At 43.7% G+C, this 23725-nt stretch overlaps 1 protein-coding gene across 2 annotated transcripts in view; it reads left to right on the forward strand.

Annotated features, from left to right (window-relative positions):
* LOC114634709 (aromatase) overlaps window positions 1–23725 on the forward strand; it is a 107886-nt gene that overhangs the window by 19080 nt on the left and 65081 nt on the right. Inside the window, exon 1 of one of the 2 annotated variants that reach the window (XM_028783326.1) lies at window positions 21966–22060. The exons of the other annotated variant lie outside the window; for it this stretch is intronic. The gene's annotated coding sequence lies outside the window, so the exon portion shown is untranslated. Of the gene's footprint in view, window positions 1–21965; window positions 22061–23725 lie in introns of those variants that run through there. 2 annotated transcript variants of the gene reach the window in all.

Consider the following 23725-nt stretch of genomic DNA (forward strand, 5'->3'; position numbering starts at 1 on the left):
CTGGGGAACCAACATAGACACAGATTCTGAAATATATGAGAAGAGATTTAGTGACATCATTGGGTGGGGAGAAGATAGCAGTGAGATCCTTGGTAAGAACTCAAAAGCATGGTTTAAAGGGGGCAACTGGCAACAAAAGGAGTACCATAAAATGTTTAGACCATTTCTTTTTTCTTTTTGTCTTCATTTTGAAATTGCAGCTTTACTTGTTTTGTGACTACATAAAAATCATACGAGAATTTTTCTATGGCAGGGAAACCATTACAGAAATCTTAACTGTTTACAAAGTACAACTTTCTAGGATAATTTTTTTTTTAAGATCCCAAGTGGCATCCTACCCTCTGGGACCTTTTTTTTTTTTAAGATTGATTTTTATTTACATGTATGTGTACATGAGTCTGCATATGTGTATGTGTGTGAGTGCCCACGGAAGTCAGAAGAGTTATACTATAACCTGGAGCTATAGAGGCAGTTGTGGGCTGCCTAATGTGGGTGCTGGTCACCAAACTCAAGTTCTCCTCAAACTACAATCTCAAGCAAGTGTTCTTAATCACTGAGCCATCTCTCTAGGCCCTGGGTTTTTATTTCTAAATCTGATAATATTTTTCTAGACGTCTAGTGATCCAAATTTAGGTAGAAGTTACCTTAGCCTCAGGAAGGACAAAATAATCTGATATGGAAAGGAAGTGACAGATAAATTAGGTCTAGTCATTCAAAGGATAAACAGAAGATTCAGGCCAGAGAGAACAGAAGTTTGTTTTAGACAGCAAGGGAGGGATGGGGGGCATGGTATATTGGTCAGAGTAAAGTCTTGGAGGAGCCATGACCCTTGATCCTAGAACCTGTGGGAGAAAGGGGGAACATTCCTTGAGTGACTTTTCTAGATTCCCAGCTTGATGGAAGGCGTTTGGCCTTGAAGGTATGGCTCTTGTGTTCAGAATGAATTGTTCTTCTGTCAAGTCAAGAGCAGAAATTGTCTTTGTTTGGGAAGGAAGTCGTGGAACAAGAACCATCATAGAAGATTGGAGATAATCTCGGGGTGTCAGGCAGAGATAGAAGATTGGAGATAATCTCGGGGTGTCAGATAGAGATAGAAGATTGGAGATAATCTCGGGGTGTCAGACAGAGAGGGGAGCAGAGGAGAGAGAAGAGGAGGAGGAAACAGAGGAGGAGGCAGAAAAGGAGGAGGAGGAAAAGGAGGAGGAGGAAAAGGAGGAAGAGGACCCTATGGAGGCAAAAGGACCAATTCCACTATGAGAAATTGCCTTCAGAAGATTTCCCTGTATACCAGCTCTTTCTTAACCTCTCACCTTCTGTATGACTCCAGCAAGTTGCCTCAAAAGTTCAGTATTCTTACACTTTTTCCAAGCTGAAGCAAAGGACTGTTTTTAACCTTTCATGTGGCAGACTCCTTTGGGCCTGATTTCCCCTTCATATTCCCTAGACATGAACTGTCTGCATGGTTTCTTTGTATAAGGTGGTCTCCTTTCTCCTTGGAACTTCTCATTGCTATCCAATTTAGTCCACACCTTGCTATTTTTCTGTCTCTAAAAGTAGTACTTTTCCTAAGGGGAGCATCTTGTATTTTATTTCTTTTTAAAGCAACAACAGGCAAAAATATGAGCAGACATCTCCGCAAACATCTGGTTGAAGAAGAAATGAATAGGAAGCCCATATACACACTTTGGGGAAAGGACTATTGCTTTCAAGGGGGCAAGAGTGGGAGTGGCTCCCGAAAGAGGGCTAGAGGAACTGGGGATGGTTTTGCTTAGAGTGCAGGCTGGGGCCCTGGAGAGTCCAGAACTCAAAAGATAGGAAGGATGTGGTATGAATAGGCCCTGTAGGGTTGTCTTCTTGCCTCATCCCATCAGCTGACAGGATAGCAAATTCCATCCAATATTCCTCGAGCAACTCAACCCTCTTTCTGTCAAAACCATCTTCCAGGGAGACAATACAGTCAGAAAACACCAAAGTGACAACCATCTTCCAGGGAGACAATCTCTTATACAGTCAGAAAACACTGAAATGACTTTTTTAGAACCCTCTATGACGAGTTGATAGGCTGGGAGTAGCTGCCTTCGGAGTAGGGTCTGTGATGTAAGCATGATACACTGGGTAACTCATGTGGAAAACTGAAGACCCCAAAGATGCCTAGGCAAGAAGTTGAGTTTATTAAGTTGACTGTCATTAGTTAGGACTCCTCAGCAGTCAAGTTACCTCAAAAAGCTTTGTATGGATTTCCATGAAGAAGATGGTATAAACATACTTTTAATCATATGGGGTTCAAAACTCCCTAGTGGCATAGGTCTTCCAGGCAGACAATAAGCACATTTGGTGGTAACCAGCTCTGCTCCATAGGCCAGCATCCTACCATCTTGTTGCCTAGATCCTACACTCTCTGCCCTCCCACAGATACAGCACTATAAAGGTTTCCCACTTCTCAACTTCTCTGGGCATACATAGTTCAAATGTCACCTCTTCCATAGAGCTGCCTATGAATGCCCGATGGAAGATCAGTGTTCTCACCCCTGGGATCAATACCCATTGATTGAGTGCTCCCCTAAAACCTAAAGAAAAAAATCTATACAGTAGGCTGTGGACTATGCATGAATGGAGGGTTGTTAAACACCCAGGTTCTAAGTTAAAACAGTAGCACCTCCCCTCACCCCCTTTCTATCAGTTACATTCCTGCAAAGGAGTTTTCAGTAGATTGTTCTGGCATGAGGAAGGAATTTCCCAAATGGGCTTCTGATGGGCTTGCCTTGGCAGGAGCCTGGCATAGGCCAGGGCTGCAGATGTAACGTTTGGGTAACTGTGGTTGAGCTTCTTGATCACACAGCCATCTTTTCCTTCCTGTAGCTGACCTGACGAAAGGCCATGCTTGAAACAGCTCGGTCCTAAGAGTTGCCAGGAGCTGTGGAGGCAGGAGTAGGGGAGGAAAGACAAATGTCAAAATCCTTGGATGATCCTTGGTAGCAACTGGCCAACTGGGGGATGAGGATGGGCAACAGAGTCTTCCTTTTACCTTCAGAGTTAGCACATGCCTTGCCGAACACAAGAAGGTTGAGACATCTGTCATCTGGACTTTTCCCCCAGGCTTTTCTTAAGGTCACTTTCCGTTGAGAGAAGAGGTGGGATTTCACTTGTAACTTGCGGGTAGGGCTATTGTTTCATCCATACATTGACACAAGAACTGTTTAACCATCACATAGGTGGCCATCTGGGCATACAATGCTACCGTATGAATCTGTTTAAGCTCTTTACGGGGGAGTTGAACTTAGTTGATGAGACCAAGAAGCAGACTCCCAACCCAAGGTTGAGTTGAGCCAAGTCCATAGCAGCACCTGGCTGACACATATTAATGTGTATACATGGACGACCTTTGTCTTTTGGGGGGTGGGAATGAGTATTTGTTTGCTCAGTAGAAAGCCATGAAAACCAGAGACCAGATAAAAGTCTGGCAGTAGTGGCAAGAAGCTCAGTTGCCATTCAGAGAGAAGTAGATGGGATAGACAGGGCTTCAGAAAGAAGGAAGGGTCCTACCTGAGTCCAGAGCTCTTCACCTCACTCTGAGGTCTTCTGAGGCAGAGGTTTGAAGGAAACAAAAAAAAAAAATGCCATTGTTGGCATCAGCAAACCTCTGCAGAGCTGGCAGATGGGGGTCTGGTCCAGTTACCCTCTCTCCACAGCTAGGAAGCAAGCTTCCACAGAGCAATTGTCAGCTCAGGTCTAGTTTGCTAATGCAAAGCAAAGCAGCCAGCCTATTACCCTGAGGTAATTCTCTGTCTTGGCCCCAGCTGCTCACCTCTCACTTTCTCTGGCCCTGTTAGCTAGCGCCTCAAGCCCCCAGCTGAAGTGGGACAGGACAGTGATTATTATTAGCAGTAGAGCAGTTTTTGAGTCAACATGTTACCAAGGCTAAGAGTTCCTGAGGAAAGAGGAGTCAGTGTTTCAGACACAATGATAACCATGATGGATAGACGTGAAGAGAACATTCTGGGCCTCTGCTCAACAAAAGAATTTCTTGAACTTAGTCTTGGAAATGGCAGAGCTGGAAGAGTCCTTAGAAATGGTCTACTCCATTTTTTTTTTCTGTCCTAGACAACTGCTTCCATTCTACAGACAGAAAGTAAAGCAGACGGTGACACAGGGTGAACCTACTTAGTGTTTGGAGCTGAGCCAGGTCTTCCTGATCCTCACACGAAGATTCACCAACGACAGCTAAAATTTGTCATTTGATTTTAGAAAACTCTAGATACATAGGTTCATAATCTGTGACTAAATATGCTATAACCACTGGATTTGTCATAGCATTATGTTTCAAACCCTGGTGAGATAACATTATTATTCATTGAACTTGTTCATGTAACAGTTAAAACATGAAATGTATACATTGTAATTTGTATTTTCTTTTACAGCACCTTTTTTTTTTTTTTTTTTTTTTTTTACAAAAGTAAATCCTTCTACAAACTAAGAAGATAAGCACAGGGTGACTTAAAAGAGGCTGACATGCAACCTCAGTTTGTACAAGTGGACAGACAACTTTATAATGTCAACTTGGGTTCTATCCTGAATGTGCAAGGAGGGAGCCATTAGTTTCCATCTAGTTCCTATAACACATTCACTGTGCCTCAGCTCCTGGGTCCTTTCCTGCTTTGCTCCCTGAATCAATTCCATAAGAAGAGGTAGAGAGCTGGATTCAGAAGGCCTGCTGCTCCTCTAACTCATGCTTCAAGACACAGCTCAAACGTCTTCTCTGTGAAGCTTTCCTGAGTCCTCTCCCACACTTTAGTGTGGCCTAAATCCTTCCCTTATCTGACGCCATCACAGCACCCCTGACCATCGTGTTCCATGACACTGTAAGGTCATGGTAACAGGTCCTGTAGTTCTACTTGCAATTATTGCGCTTTCAGCCTCAAAGACTACAAAGAGAATGTGAGTGTCAATGTTAGGGAATTGGGACACGCACTAGGTAGAGTTGACTAGTGACGTTCTGGGGGACATATGAATCAGGAAGGAAGGTGCAATACCACGGGCAGAGCCCCATGTGTGTGGGGTGCAGTGTGTGAAAGCCTTGTTGCAATTGTGAAGAATGAGATCTCTCAGAGCTTTGGCCTTAGAACTGACCCCCAAGTCCTTAGAAAGAAGATAGTGTTGGGAAGGGCAGAGAGGCAAAGCAGCTTTTAGAGTGAAGAGTCAGTAGGGCATTATGGCTGAGACAAACAGAGTATGTACTGTACCCCAGGGGTGTCAGGAGCCATAATGAGACAAGCTAATAACTAGCAGGTGATCATCCTGAAATGGCCTGCCTTGGGTTATTATATAATCTGCAACAAGTGAGGCCTTATTCAGCAAGGCTGTAAGGGATTTATGTTAGGAAGGATTCCTACTATTAATATGCTTTTCCTGTTATTATTATTAAACAAATATAACTATCACTAAGCAATAGCACTCCCCTTTGGAGCAGATCTCTGCAGATCCACGAAGGTGTACTGTCTAGTAGTGATGCTATCTAGACAAATAGATGACTTCTTAAGTCTTAATGATGGTCCTATAAGAATTCCTAAAATTATATCAATGATTATTAAGCTCTTTATAACAGGACTGCTATTAGGTCCCTTTCTGATAGCCAAAACTGCTATGAGAACTCTGCCAGTCTCCCAAGTGTCATCAGTTCATTGCTTTTAGATTGTAGCTAGACTTTCTCCTGCTCAGAGCATATTCCAAGAGGTTGTAAAACAATTAACTAAAGGTCACTAATAGGGATCTCATGATTTATTATAGATGCTGGGACAGAAGATAAAATATTGCCTGGGTTTATCTATACAAAACTTCACTAATTTCTGAGTTAGTGAACCTGTGGAGCTAGACAGGTGATGGATGTTTAGCTAGATAATTACTCCTAATGGATATGCATGTGAACATTCTCTGTTGTAAACTTCTATTTCAATGTATGATTTGATTTTTGGTGTGAACTTGTGATGAACTTTGTAACATGTGACCATGTACTCTGAAAGATGTATAAGTACTGAGGACAAAGACAAAGAGAGTAGTAGTAGTCGTTCATCCCTTCCCTTCCTTTTCCCCTGCCTAGAATTTTTTCCCTTATTAGAATTTTTTCCTTTTCCCCTCTTAGAACCTTTCTGCTTTTCTCCTTAGATAGCTTTCATAGGAAACTGTTTACACTTAGTAATAAACTCTATAATAACTTCTCTTAAGTGTCTTTTCTTCCTGCAACCTCAAACTAGCAGGCATAAGTTAGGGCACAGCAGTTCCTGCTGAGCTAGAACAAAGGCCATATTGCCTAATCCTCTGTTGTTTTGGGGTTGATAAGTGCCAGAAAGTACAGTTTCTGGCCTCACAGGATACCAGAGGTCAGATAAGCTACAGTAGCATAGTAAGTAAACTTTTCTAGCATAGATAAGTAAACTTTTATTATACAGGAACCTTAAATATCTCATAAGATCAAGTCTTACCTCCCACTGCTGCTCTTCCCCCTCGGCTGCCTCAAGAAGAATTGACAAGAAGAAAAGAAGACACTTCCACCAAGCCGTGGCTGGCCCCCGGCACAGGGGACGTCTGTAGCCCCTGGTAAACACTGCCATCCTGGGTAAAGGCCACCAATTTGGCATAAGATTTGTGGGCTTTGTAAGAGGCTGACACGTAATCCTGAACTGGGGGCTTGGAAATATTGAGACCTGCTCCCCCCCCCTCCCCTGCTGTCAACTGGTTATGAGGCCTTGTGTGGATCTGTTCCCTTTGAAGAGACCTTAGATAATGTGGATAACATAAATGCTAATGGTTACGTCTGGGATTGCATTCTGGGATTGCATTCTGGGATTGCATTCTGGGATTGCAGGCTAGATGAGCCCAAGTCTTACACAGACCTATTCACTCAGTGTCTCCAGAATGTCTTTCTTCTACCTGGTCCTTTTCAGTCATCTTTGAGTTATGCCTCATAAAAACACAAGTTACAACCCAACTGATATACTCAGATGAAGCTGTAAATTCTAACTGGGGCCACTTAACCAGAAATATTTTTCTTTGTACCTTCAAAAATAACTAGATTTTTAAAAAAGTTTCCAAAAAAATGTGTACTTTGGAAATGATTTGAACACTAGTTTCTTAATTATGGCTTTCAATTTAAAAAGCAGGAATATAAAAATGCTGGTGGTGGAGGGGGGATCACTAGGAATATCATTTGTTTGATTTTTGCTAGATAAAGGTGAGGGGAAAACTATGAAGTCTGGTCTGTATCTCACGATCATCTCATGGTTAGCAAAGGACACTGTAAATACTCGAGAGGAAAGAAACTAAAAAGGCACAATTTTAGCCTAAAGGACAGGCTTTGCACACAATTTAGCCCTATGAAAAAAGCCTTCCTGGTCCGTGTTAGTGGACCATTGCTGGCTGACACTGAGACCTGGTCTGATGGGGGTGGGGGGTAAGGGAGTGAGGAGGGTCACTTTGGAAATAACACTGCCTTCTGCTGAGGGCTGGCCTTAATTTGCTCTCTTTGTGAGAAAGTGATCAGAAAGGTAGATGACTTGGAGTGGCCACAGTCGCTGGAGCCCACGAGGAAGAGAAGGCTGGTGGGTGTGATCCACACCCTTTCTTTCCGATTTGCTTCCAGGCTCAGAATAATGCCCTTTCTCAGTGCTTCTCAAATTCCTTCCACCAAGGCTTCTACTATAACACCGGCCTGGAAGGGTTTTTGTTTTAAGAATAGAACTGGATGGAAATCGTGCATTCTAGTCCTGCCCCAGTCTGAACTAGAGGCCTCTCTCACCTGCCGTCGTCCCCTGACACTCCTCTGTGGCCAGGTTTGAAGCTGGGTGGCCTTAGTCCTTACCTCGTTGTCCCATCCCACCAGAAACAATGAAAACCTCAACTTCACGAGGCTCAGAGCCCCTTCTTGGCTGTCGTTGTTCTCCATCTGACCGTGCTGTTTTGAAAAAATGGTCACATTCTGCATCTTCCAGTGTCCTCTCGCCGGCCTCTCTGCGCCCAGCCATAGCGGGCGGTGCCACACTTCTCTTGTTTTCACTCTTCTCTCCACTCCCAAAGGCCTCTGTTATCAAAGTGATGATGGGTTTCAGCCAATTCTCCCAAAGCAGCCAGACAGGGATAAGAAGGGCTCTTTCTCAACTTGCACTTTGTCCTCCCAGAAGAGACGCATGGAAGCATGCTTCAGTGATATCTGGCTGGCTGGAGGAAGTGTGGGTCTTTTTGAGTTTGGACTTGGTTTTCCGCTTTTTTGTTTTTGTTTTATTTTCAATCCCGCAGTAGCTTAGCTGTTGCTAGAGCATTCTGTATCCCACAGTAGTGTCCCCCTGAGAGTCTCTGGGCTCTGGATTGCATGCTTGGAGGACCTAGTATGATAATAAAACACAGGGCTCATAGACTCATGAGCACAGAGATGCCTCACTCTGTGAGGCAGTTTGGCAGGACCCCACCCCCACCCCCCACCCCCAGGGATAGCTACCAAAGACTGGAAGTAGAGGCAGATCCTGAGGAGATTTAAGGTGTGTGGCTGGGGTACAGTGAGTCCTATAGAAGGCTTCTGGCTAACTTTTTACTTGTCTTTCTGAATCCACCCTACCAGTATCAACCAAGAATAATGCACAGGGCTTCTTGGAGTAAAAAGCATCCAACATAGCTTCACAAAATTCTATTGTAAAATTTGTGTTTTACCTCAAAATTATTACTTTTTTTTTTTTTTTTTTTTTTTACAAAGAGCCTTGTTAATTCACTTCAAACCCACTCAGTTGCTGAAGAATTTTGAGTATTCAGCTAGAGATCTTTGTAATGAACAAGAAACTCGATTATCCTAGTTGCATTATACAATGTCTCAGGCATTCTCTGGCACAAGGGATTAAAGCACTTTTTTCCCCCTGACAAATAGCAACACTATTTGAGACATATCCTACACAAGTGGTTCTTAACTGAATGTAGCTCCTTTTAAAAACAAGAGTTTCCACATGATTTAACCTCTTACAGCCTGGTTCATTCAAGTAGGGTTTTTTGTTTTTTGTTTTGTTGGGTTTTTTGTTTGTTTGTTTGTTTTTTAGCTCAGACTAATCGGCATTTAAAATCGTTTGTGTAGATTTTGTACAAATGCCAACGGGTTTTGATGAGGATGAAACTCCCCGAGGCTTGTTCTCACAACTCAGCAAATTGTCTCAGCCCCCTTTCATGTTTTATCCAGAGTCTGCCTCCATGGTTGATCTTTTCTGCCCAAGATCACTTCATCATTGCCCATAGAAGCTTAGTCTGAGCTCTTCTGGGTATGTTCCTCCATTTAGGGCAGAAAACCACAACAGCTGTAGTCTTGGGGATCAGGCCTCCGTGAGAGAAAATAGTGCTTCTTGAGGAGAAAGAGCTGCTTTCAAACCATATAGAAGGACATTGTCTTTGTGTTTTCTCCCAACATAAACGTATAGGCAGAGCACCCACTAGCCTACATTCCTTTGTGCAATTTAGACAAAGGCATCCCACCGAAATATACAAAACTTGACCAAGAGTACAGAGACAGGATTTCCCTTGTAAGTGGTGACCGGGGTAAAGAGGTATATCCCACCCCTTGGGTTTAGCACTGTTCTTCCTAGGTAGTTAAAATGCTGAAAAGGGAGTGGAGGGTGAGTGACTGTGTCCATAAGATGCAATTTTCCAACCACTTTAAATGCTGAGCTCTGTTTATGGACCTTTGGCTCCGTAAGGCTTCTGCCACCATAGCCACTCCCATGGCAGGCTGGACATGACGATCTCTCAGATCCTAGAATCATATCGGAGATAAAATAGCAGGCTGGTGATGTTTGCAAAATCATGGCCAGCAAAGAGCTAAGAGTTAAAGGCAAGATATTCTTAAGAGTTAGACCCAAAGAAAGTGTGGTCTGTCCTGGGCCAGCAAGCAATATGGCTGCAGACTATCTTTTTCATAAACACTCAATCTGGGTAATGAAGAGTTGTGCAACTGTTTTTACAAATCTGTTCAAAGCAGGTCTCTTCTCTGCCTTGCTTCCCTTCCTCGGGTGTCCTCCTCAGTCTTTATCAGATTTCTCGAAAGAAGAATCCATGCTTGCTGTTTCAATGACCTGTCTTCCCTTCATCTGGGTGAAACAGATTGATGAGAATGCAGGGTGTCTCTGATTGATGTCTTGGGCCTTGTGCCCCACCCTCAGAATGTCAGAATACAGAGGTCTGAGCCGGTGACTTCTAGCGCTTTTCTTTCTCCTCACACTGACTCCCTTGTACTCCATTAAACAACCATTCCCTGATTTTCCTTGCACTCTCGTGGCTTACTTTTTGCTTCATTATGGGGTCCTGAGATGAGTCAATCCCTCCCATATTTGATCATAGACCTGTCCCTGATCTGTCTTCTGTGTTGGAAATTTGACTTATGTGAGCCTGGGGTCCAGTATGATGGCTCTGCAATTGCCTCCCACGTTTTTATTGTCTGTTTCTGGCACCTGCCCAAGTGTCTGAAGGTTCCCTGTGATCTCTCAGTGTGTTTAGAGCTGTCGCCTTCCCCTGCAGTTTGTTTCTCCTCTTGGATTCTCTGGAGACACATGAAGGACTTGAGGGGAAAGATGGGGGTTACCCATCGAGGCAGGAATCCTGGTTCTGCACCTTACTATGCAGGCTTTGGAAACAGTCCTGCTTTCTCATGCTTCACAACACTACCATGCTCGTCACTAAACGCTGGCCCTAGTCCTGCTTCACCTCTGAAGTGGGCTTGGGACAACACAGTTGTTTAACAGCACATTTTTCCTTCCCTTATACTTTCTCAAGTCATGAAAGCTCTTTGGAACCATCTCGCTTAGGTGTCTCCTTCCCACCTCTAAGGGAAGCTGTTTTAGGCTCATGTATCCCATCCCTGGCTCCAGGATCTGTCTGCCCAGTCGGCCTCTTTGCCTACTATCATTTAAGCATGGTTCTGAATGTAGCCTTGCTCAAACAAACAAACAAACAACAACAAAAAAACCCCCCAAAAACCAAAAAAACAAAAACCTCAGTGCCTTCATTCTTGATTCCATAGTTTTCAAGGTTTTACTTATTTTGGAGGGGGATGTTTGTTATTTGTTATTTATTTTTGTTTTATTTTTCAATCTGCCTCAACTTTACTTTTATTTTTTTGTGCCAAATTTAGGCTGGCTCAGTCAGTCACCTTTGGGTCTCTCAGTCAGGGACCTTTGGGGGGTGGAAGGTCCTATATAAAGGTAATAACTATGGAGGTTAGGTGGAGTCCTCTTGGCTCCCTAGTGACATTCCAAGTTAAATGAATCTTCATCTCCATGCAGGTGCTAGGCTCCTGCCATCAGGGCACATGGGGCATGGGCAGTCCTAGGCAGAGGAGAAGATCAAAGTTGGTGACCTCACCAGGTAGCTTAGCATTGAAGGAAGTAAAAGGACAAGGTAATCCAAGAAACCTTAGCAAATAGAGGTGATGATTCCAACCTCTCGGGTCAAGAGTCATGATGAGGGTAGGGGCAGGAGAGGAAAGGACTTGAAGCAACATGGTAGTCCTTGGCTCACAAGAGACAGACAGGTTCATTCTGCATACTGAGGCTGCAGGGACCCTTTGCTGTTTCTATTTGTGGGTGCTAAGCACGTGTCTTGAAAAGTATGCTTGCTATGTTTTGTTTGAGGTCATAGAACGACCTCTTTCCACAGAAGATACCAAGCGGATACAGTAACCCTTTGTAATACCTGGCTAATTGGAAATTTGATGTTCAAGACAGAAGACTGAGAGATAGCATTTTTGCTGTTTTGGTTGTTGAATGAAAAAAAGAAATAAAAAGGAAAGGACATGGCTGCTCCTAGGTATGGTGGAGGAGGAGGTTTATTGTAGATAAAAGGAACAGCATAGCAGAGGGAGTGACGGAGACATCTGGAAGAGTCCTGAGTGAACATGACCCTGAGTTGGGCCACGTGAGGAGAGAAGGGAAGGGAGAGCAAGAGGGGAGATGCTCAACAAGAGAGGCAGCCTGGGACAAGAGACTGGCCGAGAGACGGGCAGAGCCCAAATGGCTGAGTTATATAGAGGCCAGAGGAGCTAGGGAGAAGGAAGCCCACCCCAATATAATATGTAGTTCAGGGTAGGGGATGGGGTATGCCAGCCAGTAGGGCCACCATCACACACAGGTAGAGAGACTAAGGGACTCTGGGAGAACCAGTTGGCCAAGTAGGTCCACTTTGATATGTTAATGGATGACTCAGCCATTTGTCTTGGGTGGATTAGCCAGTCTTTGACTGACCCTTTTAAACTCTCCTGGAGATTAGAAATGGGATTCCAGTAACCATTATCTTTTGACTAAAAGGCATTCTTTTTCCATTTTAAAGAGCTGAAACTCCCTGTAGTTCAGAGATAATTAAGTGCAGGGGTCTACTGTGGGTGTGATGAGAATTCGACCTTGCTATGGGCCAGGTCTTCGGTCTACTCTTAGCAATGTGCCACCCACGGCCCTCAACTGGCTCTACCCTTACTTAATAGCTAACGGTTACTGAGTGCTTACTATGTGCCAGGCACTTTAAAAGAGTAATCTCACCTCACTTCTATGTGGTTTCTGGGAAACTGAGCAGGGACCTAAGGTAAACAGAAACTGAGAAATGGAGGGTTTGTGAGCTCCTGGTGTCTGGGACCTGCCATGGTACAGCTCAGTCTCGGTGACATGCCTGGTCTCCACTAGGTCAGGAGTGGACTGCAATTCAGCGGTGAGCGGGAGCACAGGGGAGGAGAGACAGCAGACTGTCCAAGCTCCAGTCTTGTCAGCCTTTGCTGAGTTGGTGGCAGAAACACTGTTTAGGACACTGAGTTGGAAGAGGAGCCCATCCCTAACCCCCAACCCTTTCAACACAATCTCCTACCCACTCCCATCCTTTAGGGTGAAATGTTTAATGTGTCTTTTGTGAATACTGATGGAGAATTTAACAGAATTGTCTCCTATTTACAAGAAGAGATGAAAGACTCAGACTTTTCCTGTAAGGGGACGAGGAAAGGACGGCCGGGATGTCCTGTTGTAGGGTAGGGAGAAAGGATGGCTGGGACGTCCTGTTGTAGGGTAGGGAGAAAGGAAAGGGGAGCTGAGAGCCCTGCGGGTGGGCACAGCCCTTCCCATGAAAGCACTGTAGAAGGCCTCTCTCGATCTTCAACAGCACAGCTATATGTACCCTTTCTTGGGAAAGGAAAAAGAGTAGGGAGGACAAGTGGGCTGAGGTGATGTCCCTACTGAGGAAAGTAGACTCTCAGAACACAAGTCCCAGGTCAGCAGGCAGGTACACTGTCCTAGGGAGTCTGTTCTGTGCCTAGACTTGCCACACATGTGGCACAGGCAGTGGCCAACCAGTCAGCCACTTTCTCATCCTGGGACTTGTCCCTAAAGTTATGACTTTTTGAAAAGGATTTTTAAAGAAATGTTTTTGGAACCTTCTGTAGTGTCTAGCAGGGTATTTGAAATATAAATTTTTCCTCATCCAGAAAAAAAAAATGAAATTCCACAGAAAGTAGGACTTATCCCAGACAATTGAGCATTTCTCACTGTCAGAGATTTATGCCTCTTACTGTCTTACATAGAATGTAATTAACCAAAACCTCCAGTTCTCTTCAATAGCTCTATTTCAGAATAACCTTTGCCCCAACACGTGAGTGTGCACTTACACACACACACACACACACACGTGTACACACACACACACACACACACACACACAAAGATTACCTTCTGTTTTTCTTGGCAGTACAAGAATTTATGTGTGTGTGGTGCTTACTACTCTGCAGCAGAGCCGTCGCTGTCACCCGAGAGTTTCTAAGGAAGCCTAGAAGACATTAGAATTCCTCATTGAAACGGACAGGATGCTAAGCGCAGGGCCAACTGGGAGGGCAAAAGGCACAGCAATCCCCCATCTTGATTAAACAAATTATCTTCACTAGAAAGTTGAGAAATAGGGGTGAGATGGGACAGGTGGTGTCTTTCTGGGAACAAAGCAGAGTCCAGCACCAGGGTGGAGGAGGGAGGGGACTGTTTAGCTGGGACTGTTTAGTTGTTGGCCAGGGGTTCTGAAAGGAGGTGATGTAAGAGTGTGGCAGAGAAGGTCAGGACAAGAGCGCTTGTTCTTTGTGGAAAGTGAAGGGACAAAGCTGGAGTGTGAACTAAGTAAATAGCCCATCAGGGATGAGGAAAGGGTTCTGATGAACCTAGGGATGAACTCTTAGGTGCAAGACTTCAAGTGTCTGCAGGGGATCTTGAGAACTGTGGGAAATCTTTGACTCAGCAGCAGCTGTAGAAGACTAGTGCTTTGCTAAAGGGTTTGAGGCTTAACTCATACCATGGGATTGGGCAGGAAGCGGGATGACAGCGCTAGGCAGAGTTTTGGTACCTTAGTAAGAATTGCTGTTTGACTGATGCAGAGACCCACAGTCAAACATTAGGCAGAGCTTAAGGAATCCTGTGGTAGATGGGTGGGATGGGGGGGGGGGGGGGGGAGGGGGGGAGGAAGGATTGAAGGAGCCAGAAGGGTCAAGACCACCACAAGAAAACCTACAGAATCAACTAACCTGGGCCCACGGGGGTTCAAAGAGACTGAACCACCAATCAAAGAGCATGCAATGGGGTGGACCTAGGCCTTCTGCCCGTATGTAACAGTTGTGCAGCTGGGTCTTCATGTGGGATTTCTAAACAGGGAGCAGGGGCTGTCTCTGACTACATTACCTGTCTTTGGATCCCTTTCTCCTAACTGGACTGCCTTGTCTAGCTTTAATGGAAGAAGATACACCTAGTCTTAACTGAAACTTGATATGCCTAAGTTGGTTGATGTCCAAGGGAGGCAGGCCTCTCCTTTTCTGAGGAGAAAGGGAGGAGGAGGGTATGGGGAGACGGGAGGTATGAGAGGGAGGGACTGGGTGGAGTGGAGGGAGGGGGAAGCTGCCATCAGGATTTAAAGTAAGTAAGTAATCAATAAAAAGATCGACATTTCAGACATAACTGGTCTGAGAAAGTAACAGGATTAAGTATGAGGATACCGCATTTGTAAGCACCTGAGGAATGTCAGGCAAGCCAGGGCTGCCCTCAGCAAGCTAGGGATAAAAAGATGAGTGACATGGTCCTTCCTCTTAAGGGGTCCATAATTGAGAGTTGGGAGAAGTGAGATCTCAGGGACTTAAGATGTTTAGTTCAACCCATAGTTGAACACAGACAGCTTTGGATTCCTTACAATTTTTTCTATCTTATTCTTCCATCAACTTAACCACCAAAGGCATACACAAACTTTGGTTGTCTCTCATTGAGCTGACATTGTTGGGAAATAATTATTTGAAAAAAAAATTTTTTTTTGTAATTTTATGTAATATCTAGAGAGGTGTTTGAGGTGTTAAACTTAATTTAAAAAAAATTCCACAAGAAATAGGATAGACCCCAATAACTTGGCATATCTAGTTGTCAGAAATTTGCATCTTCCAATGAATGCAAACAGCCAAAACCCTAATTCTATAACAGTGATACAACCTTATAACATGTTTGACAGTCAACGTACACAGAACCTTCCATCCCTCTCAACATTGAAAGAAGTAGGAGTGTATATGTGGAGTTTCATCACTAAGAGAAGAGAGGCCTTCTGCTACATTATATGGTCTTAGCCAGAAGAAAACCAGTTTTCTAATGGGTTTTTGGGTTTCACTGGACAATGGGAGGGAAAGAAGGAAGGAAAGAGGGACCTTGAGAGTAGATGGAGACTGGTCAGAGCAGGGTCGGGTGGGGAAACTACACTCTAGAACATGGCTTAGGTGGGGTACAGAGAGCATGCACAGTAACAGCTGCTTTGCACAGAGCAGTGGCATCAAGGCCACCTGCAGTGACTCAAGGATCCAGAGGAGAGTCTTAAAACATCCTTAACAGGGGTGCCTGCAGAACCTGTGAGGCCAGGTTTGGAGATACCTTGACTTCAACTAGGCCCGGGGTCTTGTTTCCTGTTCACTTCTGAGCGGACTAGCCCTGATTTGCCAGAGAATGGGCCCATGAGCACCGTGGGCTCACCTGTTGGAAATGAGGCTCTTAACATGGTGGCTATCTTCAGCCACCTTGTCCCCTCATTAGGAAGTGATTATTTTCTCTTTCCTTGAAGGATACAGTCTTCATTATTCTGGTTGGGCATTGGTCCAAGGGTCTGGGAAGGACTGGGTATTAGGGAGTAAAGTGAGAAAGTCTAAAATCAATTTCCTAGTCAATCTCCAAAAGGCTTGGTTTTGTCTTTTATTTTTTTATTAGTGTATATTTAATTCTACAGAACAGGTTTCATTATGACATTTTCATACATGTATATAATGTATTTTGATCATATTCACCACAAAGGACTCTACTTAGTCTGGAGCCCATGCCTATGTGTAGTTAGTGTCACTGGGCGTGCAGCTTATGGGTGTGGGTAGAACACATGGAGGTGAACCCCTCCAGCTGGTGCCACCCCAGGGATGAATAAAAAGAAGGCTCCTTCAGCTTTGTAAGCTTGGGGCAGAAACATTTTGGGGGCCCTGCAGAGGCCTCCAAGGTCAGAACCTCAAAGACCTGCTACAGCTTCTTGTATTAGCCATAACATGGGAGAGTTGTTCGATGTTTGTAGTTAAACCACTTCTCTCCTGTGCACAGGTCCCAGCCTTTTATTCTTCCGGAGTGACGACGAGTAACCTCCCAGTTGGAATCTGTATGCTTTCAAACAGGCTAATTCCAAAGAACAAAAAGCGAGGAGTCCCTGGCTTGCAGTTAGGCGAGGCCTTGTCTTGGTTTTTCTTGAGAAGGATTCTTCCTTCTAAGGACAATGCTCTTACATTGGGGTGCTTGGATATGCCTGGTCAGGATATATGTGGCTTTGAAATGCACCCTATATGTCATGTGAAAGTATTTTGTACTCTGCTGGAAAGAGACTGATTCACAAAAGAGTCAAGTCTTTCAAGGAGGAAAACCAAAACCAAAATAAAACACAACAAAACCAAGCGTCCAAATGCAATTTGGACAGAGCAATGCAATTTGCTGCTACTTGGTTTGTTTGCTTTTTTTTCTATTCTCTGCTCACTCCATTAAAGATGTGTGTCTCCTCCAGACTTGTTTTTTTTTTTTTTTTTTTTTGCTGTGTACAGGAAGGGAGTGTGTGTGTGTGTGTGTGTGTGTGTGTGTGTGTGTGTTGGGGAGACTGAGGAGTGTTGCTTATCTGCAGATGAACCATGACTGAGAGGAACACATAGGTAGAGAGTGAAGGAAGACAGGAAAAGGTGGCTGCAGAGGTCAGAAAAGAAGAGAATGAAGATAGCTTTGGTGGACAAGTGGGGACCTTTGCATGCTACAACTATTGTACTTTGCTATAAAACACCATTGTTGGCTTATAATTGTGTCATGATTAGTAATTACTTCGTGTTTTTTTCTCTTGAGGATTACAAGATAACCAGAGTCAATGATTCTGGTGGAATATTTTCATGATTGATACTGCATGAATGTGTCTCATGAGGGTAGACCCCTCATGAGTTTAAGATGATATATGGCTTCTCTTTTTCTCCCAAAGTCCCCTCACTACCACATGGCAGTCCTTCTGATTTCCCACCTCATGCTTTGTATGTTTTTTTCTCTAAGCAAAAGACTCACATAGGAGTACAGTTAACACAGGAGAATTGTCAGCTAGTAACTGGATGTAAATTACCAGCTGTGAAGAGGGTCACCCAGAGCCAAATGATCCTTCAGAAGAACACCATGGCTCTTTCTCTAAGAAAAGTGGTGAAATTGAACTGTGCTGGGTGCTTATTAAACCTTGATCCTTTGCTATATTAATTATTACACAAACTGCAGTACAAGAGACTTCCTACCTCAAATGTCTAGTATATAAAAAAAAGAAAAGTTGGACATCTTGATGATTCTGGAGCTCAAGGTGGTTGGGATAGTCTTTATGCAGTCTTCAACCTGGCAGAGGCTGTCTCCAATAGCTTCCTGGCAGAGGGAGGCTGCTGCTCCATTGAATGGCAGGTCTGCTGCCAAACTGTTGGTAGGCTGAAGTTTGGGGGTTTGACTGAAGCAGAAGACATTTTCTATGATGGAAGTGGAGTGGGCAAAAGAAAGGAGATGTCAACTTTCCTAAGGAGTTCATCAGGCTCAACAGTCCATGGGACATCATCTGACTTGTCCTTGAGATGGATTCTGCACGAGTGGTTGATAACACTTGAGAAGAGTCTGGGTGGGAATCGAGAGGATAAGAGGTCTTAGCTGAGTAGACAGGAGTAACCAGTTCCTGAAAGACGATGACACGTATGGTCTTTGACAGATGGCTGAGATCAGAGAAGGTAGCTGTGACCGTGTGTACTGAGGTCTGCTACTCATAGAACGCAGGCTCTTTCTCTCAAGAATTAGAATACTGGAGGTTTATGGGGACTTTGACAAAGGTTTTGCAGAGCCTTCCAAGGCAATTAGCGCAGGGAGAAGCTTGCTAAGGGACTTTTGGTTGGCAGAAGCTACCATCCCTTGGAAGAGCAGACCCTTGCTCCTATCTGACCTATTCTTGGCCTAGAGTTCAAGAGGAGTCATCATGCTTTCCTTCCCCACACTTCCTCAAACCTACTCTTGATTGGTTGCTTTTGGAGTGGGTGGGACTGCTCCAGGGCAAGACCTCTTTTTCTTTCTTCCCTTGGTCTTTGGCTTCTAAGAGTAATTTCTGCCCAGCAAAGGCATCTGGGAGGGTGAAATTGCTTGAAGTAAGCGACCTTATATTGCAGGGACTCTGCTTCCACTCGTTTCTCTAGAGCCTTTAAGAGGGTAGCCTAAACCTTTGAAACATTCTCCATCCTTAACTAGATGACCATGTTTCTCTTCAATCTGTTCAGACTCTTCTGGGATCCACTTCCAAGATAAATAGAAACAGAGTCACTACACAGGAGCCTTCCCAGGGCACAAAGGATCCTTCCTTCTAGCTAATGAAGGGATGTCTGATCCTTCCTAGAAATGGTGTCTGTTGGGTTGCAGCCAGGGGTTAAGTCTTTGGGGTTTGGGGTGGGGACTACTGGCAATTGAGTAAGTAATAGCACCAGGATCTTTAGGCTCAGTTGAGAGTGACATCAGGGAATGTTGGCTTCTCCAGTGATGGGCATCTCTACAGAGAATGCCTTGGTGCCTGATGTCATTATATATATACCATCTGTTTGACCTGGAGACTAGTGCTCACTGTTCTGTGTTCCTATGAAGTATAGAGCAACTACCACATTCTTGGGACAGGGAGAAGCAGCTTACATGGGTTGGGCAGATTTTCAGTAGTGATGGGCTTGGGGGTGTGGGGATTCTGTGATCCAGGTACCCATGGACAAGTAGCCTGTCATACAACAAGAATTGAAATGACAGTGGATCATACTTCTTCTTTGTACAATGTTACATTGGGGATAATACATTTCTTGGGAAGCTTTGAGTTTGGGACATTTGCCAAGCTTATTTCCTTTGGTAACCTCAAGTACTAGCAACTGGATGGGTCTTTCATTGCATTTCCCTGCTTCTACCCAGTCAGAGGAGAGCCTATGGCCTGCCAATGTCTTGAATCCAGGATGGTGCCTCAGTTATCTCTTGATAGGCAGGAAGTGGCCAAAGGAGGATAGATGCTCTAGAGGTAAGGTAAATAGATGCTCTAGAGATAGATGCTGAAATTTTTAAGTGAATGACCACCAGACAGGGAAGGGCAAACCAAGGCCAAACCAGAGAGACCAGAATCAATGAACAAGAGGAACGTGTGCTCTATCGGAAACACAAAACAAATATCTCTGCAGGGCTAGTTTCTAATGGAGGACCAACTAACACAAAGTCTAGTGCAAAAGAAGAGTTGCAATTCCCCCAGACTCTCCCCACCTCTGTGTTTCTTAGTTGACCTGTACAGTAATGTATACTCGTATTTTAATGTGAAATCCTCTGCAAAGGACTAGCAACTGGAGAGAAGGAAGGTAAAGATAACTTCTGCCCTCATGCTCACTTGTATCTTCTTCCTTGACTCTTCAAGTTGGACCCTCATTTTTCCCATTTGAGACAAATTGTTTCCTTTTTCTACCCTGATTCCCTCCTATGTCTGATCTCTCTGTGTGTGCTTCCCCGACTCTCTAAAAGTAGCAGCCTCAGAGCAGATAAGTGCAGGGAACTAGAAAGGGACGCACACACAAGAGAACATCAGTTTGTTTGACACACACCTGTGTTTATGCTGAGACACTTAAATGCTATGTCTGTTCGTAGTGTGGGTTGGTAGGACTCACCATTTCCCTCTTGTAATTTTTTTTTTCCCCTGAGTGTTAGATGAGTCACATTTTTACTCCGGTAATTTCTTTCTTTACAGGGATGTCTCTGTGTAAACAAATTCAAACCCATTGTGGGCCGTTCATTTACTTAGCAGATTAACAATGGGTCATTATGATGTTTGGGACTGAAATGTGGGCTGAGAAGAGGACCTCTTCATCCCCACTTGGCTCCCACCCAATCCCTTAGCCTCAGCTCACCTTCTTTCTTACAGGGCATTGATTACTAGACACTTGCTGATTAATGATGAAGTTCAAGGCATGAAGGTCTATAGTGGTAAACTCACTGGAGGCTTAAAGGGAAACAAAACCAGAAAACAAACAAGAGCTAAGGTATTCTTTTCATCTCTTACATCCTCCCCTTCCTCCTCCCTTTTTCTCTCTTCTTCCTCCTCCTTTTTTTCTTTTTGGAGACAGGGTCTTATTGTGTAGCTCTGGCTAGCATGGGACTGCTTTGTAGACTGGGCTAGCCTTGAACTCATGAAGTTCCACTTGCCCCTGAATCCCAAAGCTCTGGGATTAAAGAGCCTCCATGCACACACGGACTTATCTCTTACCTTGATTTCAATTCCAAGACTTTGGTGTTTTATGAGCGAACGGTTGCTCTCACCTGAGATATAGGGGACAAAGAGACCTTGAAGAACAGAGGTAGAGAAGATGTTGGAGACAATCCTGTTATGCATCTGAGCAGAGCCGGCTTGGGATTAGCTTATTTTGCCCCAAACATTTCCAGTTCTGTTTAGGAGCTTGTCATGGTGCCTTTTGTTTGAATGTTAAGAAACTAAGATTTTTTTCATTTCTTACTTAGTATTCTTCCTGAGATGTAAACATTGTGTGTGTGTTACATTTAGCTAAGAGTTAGCTTGAGGGATGACAGTTTCTTTTGGACAAAATTACCATGAAGAGACTTGAGAGCCCCCCTAAATTCAAACCTTATCAACTTAGCCAATTGTATTTGTACCTGCCATGCAGCTAACCTACATTTGAATACAAAGGGGAAAACAAAAGGTAGAATCTTTAACATTCAAGTCTAGCCTTTACTGTATTTATATAATATGTATGCCTATATGCATATAATATATATATATATATATTATATACATATATACATATATATATATATCTGAATCGGTACAACATCCAACTCACATTTTCCTAAGTATAGTGTTTTATCTTAAATTTTCTTTTGCAAAGCACTAAAGTAGTTGACAATTTCCACACATACTCATACTAAGAACTGCACTCAAGTTTGCTCAGAGAGGTGTGTGTGTGTGTGTATATACGCACGTGAGTGCCTACCCCTGTGTGTTTTAAACCATGCATTTAGAAAACTTGTCTAAGATACCACAGAGAGTGAAAGTTTGAGTCCTTAGATAGTGCAACCCCATCAAAAGGAGCCTGTGGCACCACTCACTGTTCACAGAGAGTACGCACAGATCTTTTCCCCTCCTTGTGGTCAGTTTTTTTTTTTCTTTGTGATCAGTAATTGGCTTCTCTTGGTACGCTGAGATCTATTACAAAGCCAAACATTCAGAGGCCGAGATGAAATGACACAATTTGGTTATAATTTATGTTGGCCCCTGACATATATATTTTTTTTAATGATTTGGTCTCTAAGCAACTGATCTCTTAGCAACAAGAAGCACCTTTATAAAAGATGGCACACAAAGAGTGCCTGCCAGAAAAGCTATCCGGTTTTTAAACGGCTGCGCATCATTAGCAAAACTCACCATCTTCAAGAGTCCAAAAACTAGAGGTGGCCAGCAGATCCAGGTAACCATGCTATTTGCACATTTTCCTGGAAAAAAAAAAAACAAACCTCATGCACCTATTGAAGAGAACAAAATTCTTTGAAATATACTCATTTTATTCGGTCTTAGTTGTTGGTCTTGTCTAACTTTTGATAAGAGAATGTGTTCTTTTAAATAACTGCTTCTTGATTTTTTTTTTTTAAAAAATAAGTTGGACATGGATTTCTTAATCAGAAAACAGCCCTCTCAAAACATTTCACTGATGTGAGGAGAGAGGAGGGGAGCAAATTCTCTTTTGCAGAGTTTCATTAGAATGGACAAATAATCCATATTGTGGGAAGCTGGATGTGCAAACTGTCTCACCCAAGCCATGCACACAGTGGGGAGACAAGTGTGTTTTTAGAGTCTCAAAATATTTAAAGAGTAGCAAAATTGTTTTACTTCTAAACTTCAGCTATTTGATCCAGCATCAATTCTGTTTCTTAGAGGTAGTAAGACTGTTTTACCCCTCCCCTTCAAAACACAAAAGCAAGTGTTTTTTTTTCCACTGGTGTTTTTTTTTTTTAAAGGTACACCCCTAAACTAAAAATAGTAGAAATTATAGCCATCTGTGTCTTGCTTGCTTTTCTCAGGTACCTGAAAGCTGATATTGAAAATCTTTCTAGAAAATTCGAGTTAGAGAAGAGAAAGTTATTTCATCGGTAGCCTTTCAGTTAAGATTATGTAATTATCAGCCGATTTGGGGGTACTCAGTGGACAGGGAAGAAAGAAGTGGCTTGTGGGGGGGGGGGGGGGAGGGAAGTGAAAGAATCTTTATGGAGCTTAGAAGCAATGCTGAACAGAGACACCACAGGCAGCACACGGAATGCCACAGCTTCAGAAGAGATGAGTCGGGATGGTGACAGTGATTTTTGGTTTCTCTATGAACTGCAGCATCTCCTTCTCTGAATCAAATCATTTGCAGACAGTCTCTAAAAACAAGAAGGGGGGCAGATAGGTGGGAGGGGGTACACAGCTTGGATCAGGAAATCCCAAACCAGGACAAATGCCTGAAGATTTGGGCTGGATGTCTGTTCCTCTAAGAAGCACCCCAAGAGCACATTCTTACGGCTTGTGCTTTTGTTTTTGCTAGCAACTCCAGGCAAAATCCCTTCTTGTACTGGCTGCGATCGGGATTTAGTAACTCGTGAACTCTGAGTTGCAGAAACTTTAATAAGCAGTACACGGTGAATGCATGGAGGACCACATAGTCTTTTAGGACTAAATATTCTCTGAATTTCTAATGCAGTGTGGTGATTGCTGTGAAAAGGTGCCCGTGGCTTCAGTGTTAAGGAAAAAGGGACAGATAATTCTATTGTATAATGTGCTGGGTGTGTTTTCAGTTTCAAGTGCTCTGTGGTCTCTTAGACTCTGAGGAGGTTTAGGAGAGAGAAGCAGAAGAGCCAGAAGTAACATTTGTAGTGCAGGTGGCAGGAGGTTTTTGCCATTGCTCTTTTGAGATGTTTTCAGTTGGAGCCATGGTTATTTCCCCTGTCGGTCATATCTTCTGAGTTTTGTCTATGCATAAAGGTGACAAAGGGCCAATGGATTGCAGAGCTTGCAGTTTTGGCTGATTTGATGAGCCTTTTACTAGGATGGACAAACAACTGCAAGATTTGAGATCTATGCTTGAAACACTCTGAACAAA

The sequence above is a fragment of the Grammomys surdaster genome, unplaced genomic scaffold (assembly GCF_004785775.1).
Source record: "Grammomys surdaster isolate TR1022 unplaced genomic scaffold, NIH_TR_1.0 1057, whole genome shotgun sequence".
NCBI classification, from domain to species: Eukaryota; Metazoa; Chordata; class Mammalia; order Rodentia; family Muridae; genus Grammomys; species Grammomys surdaster.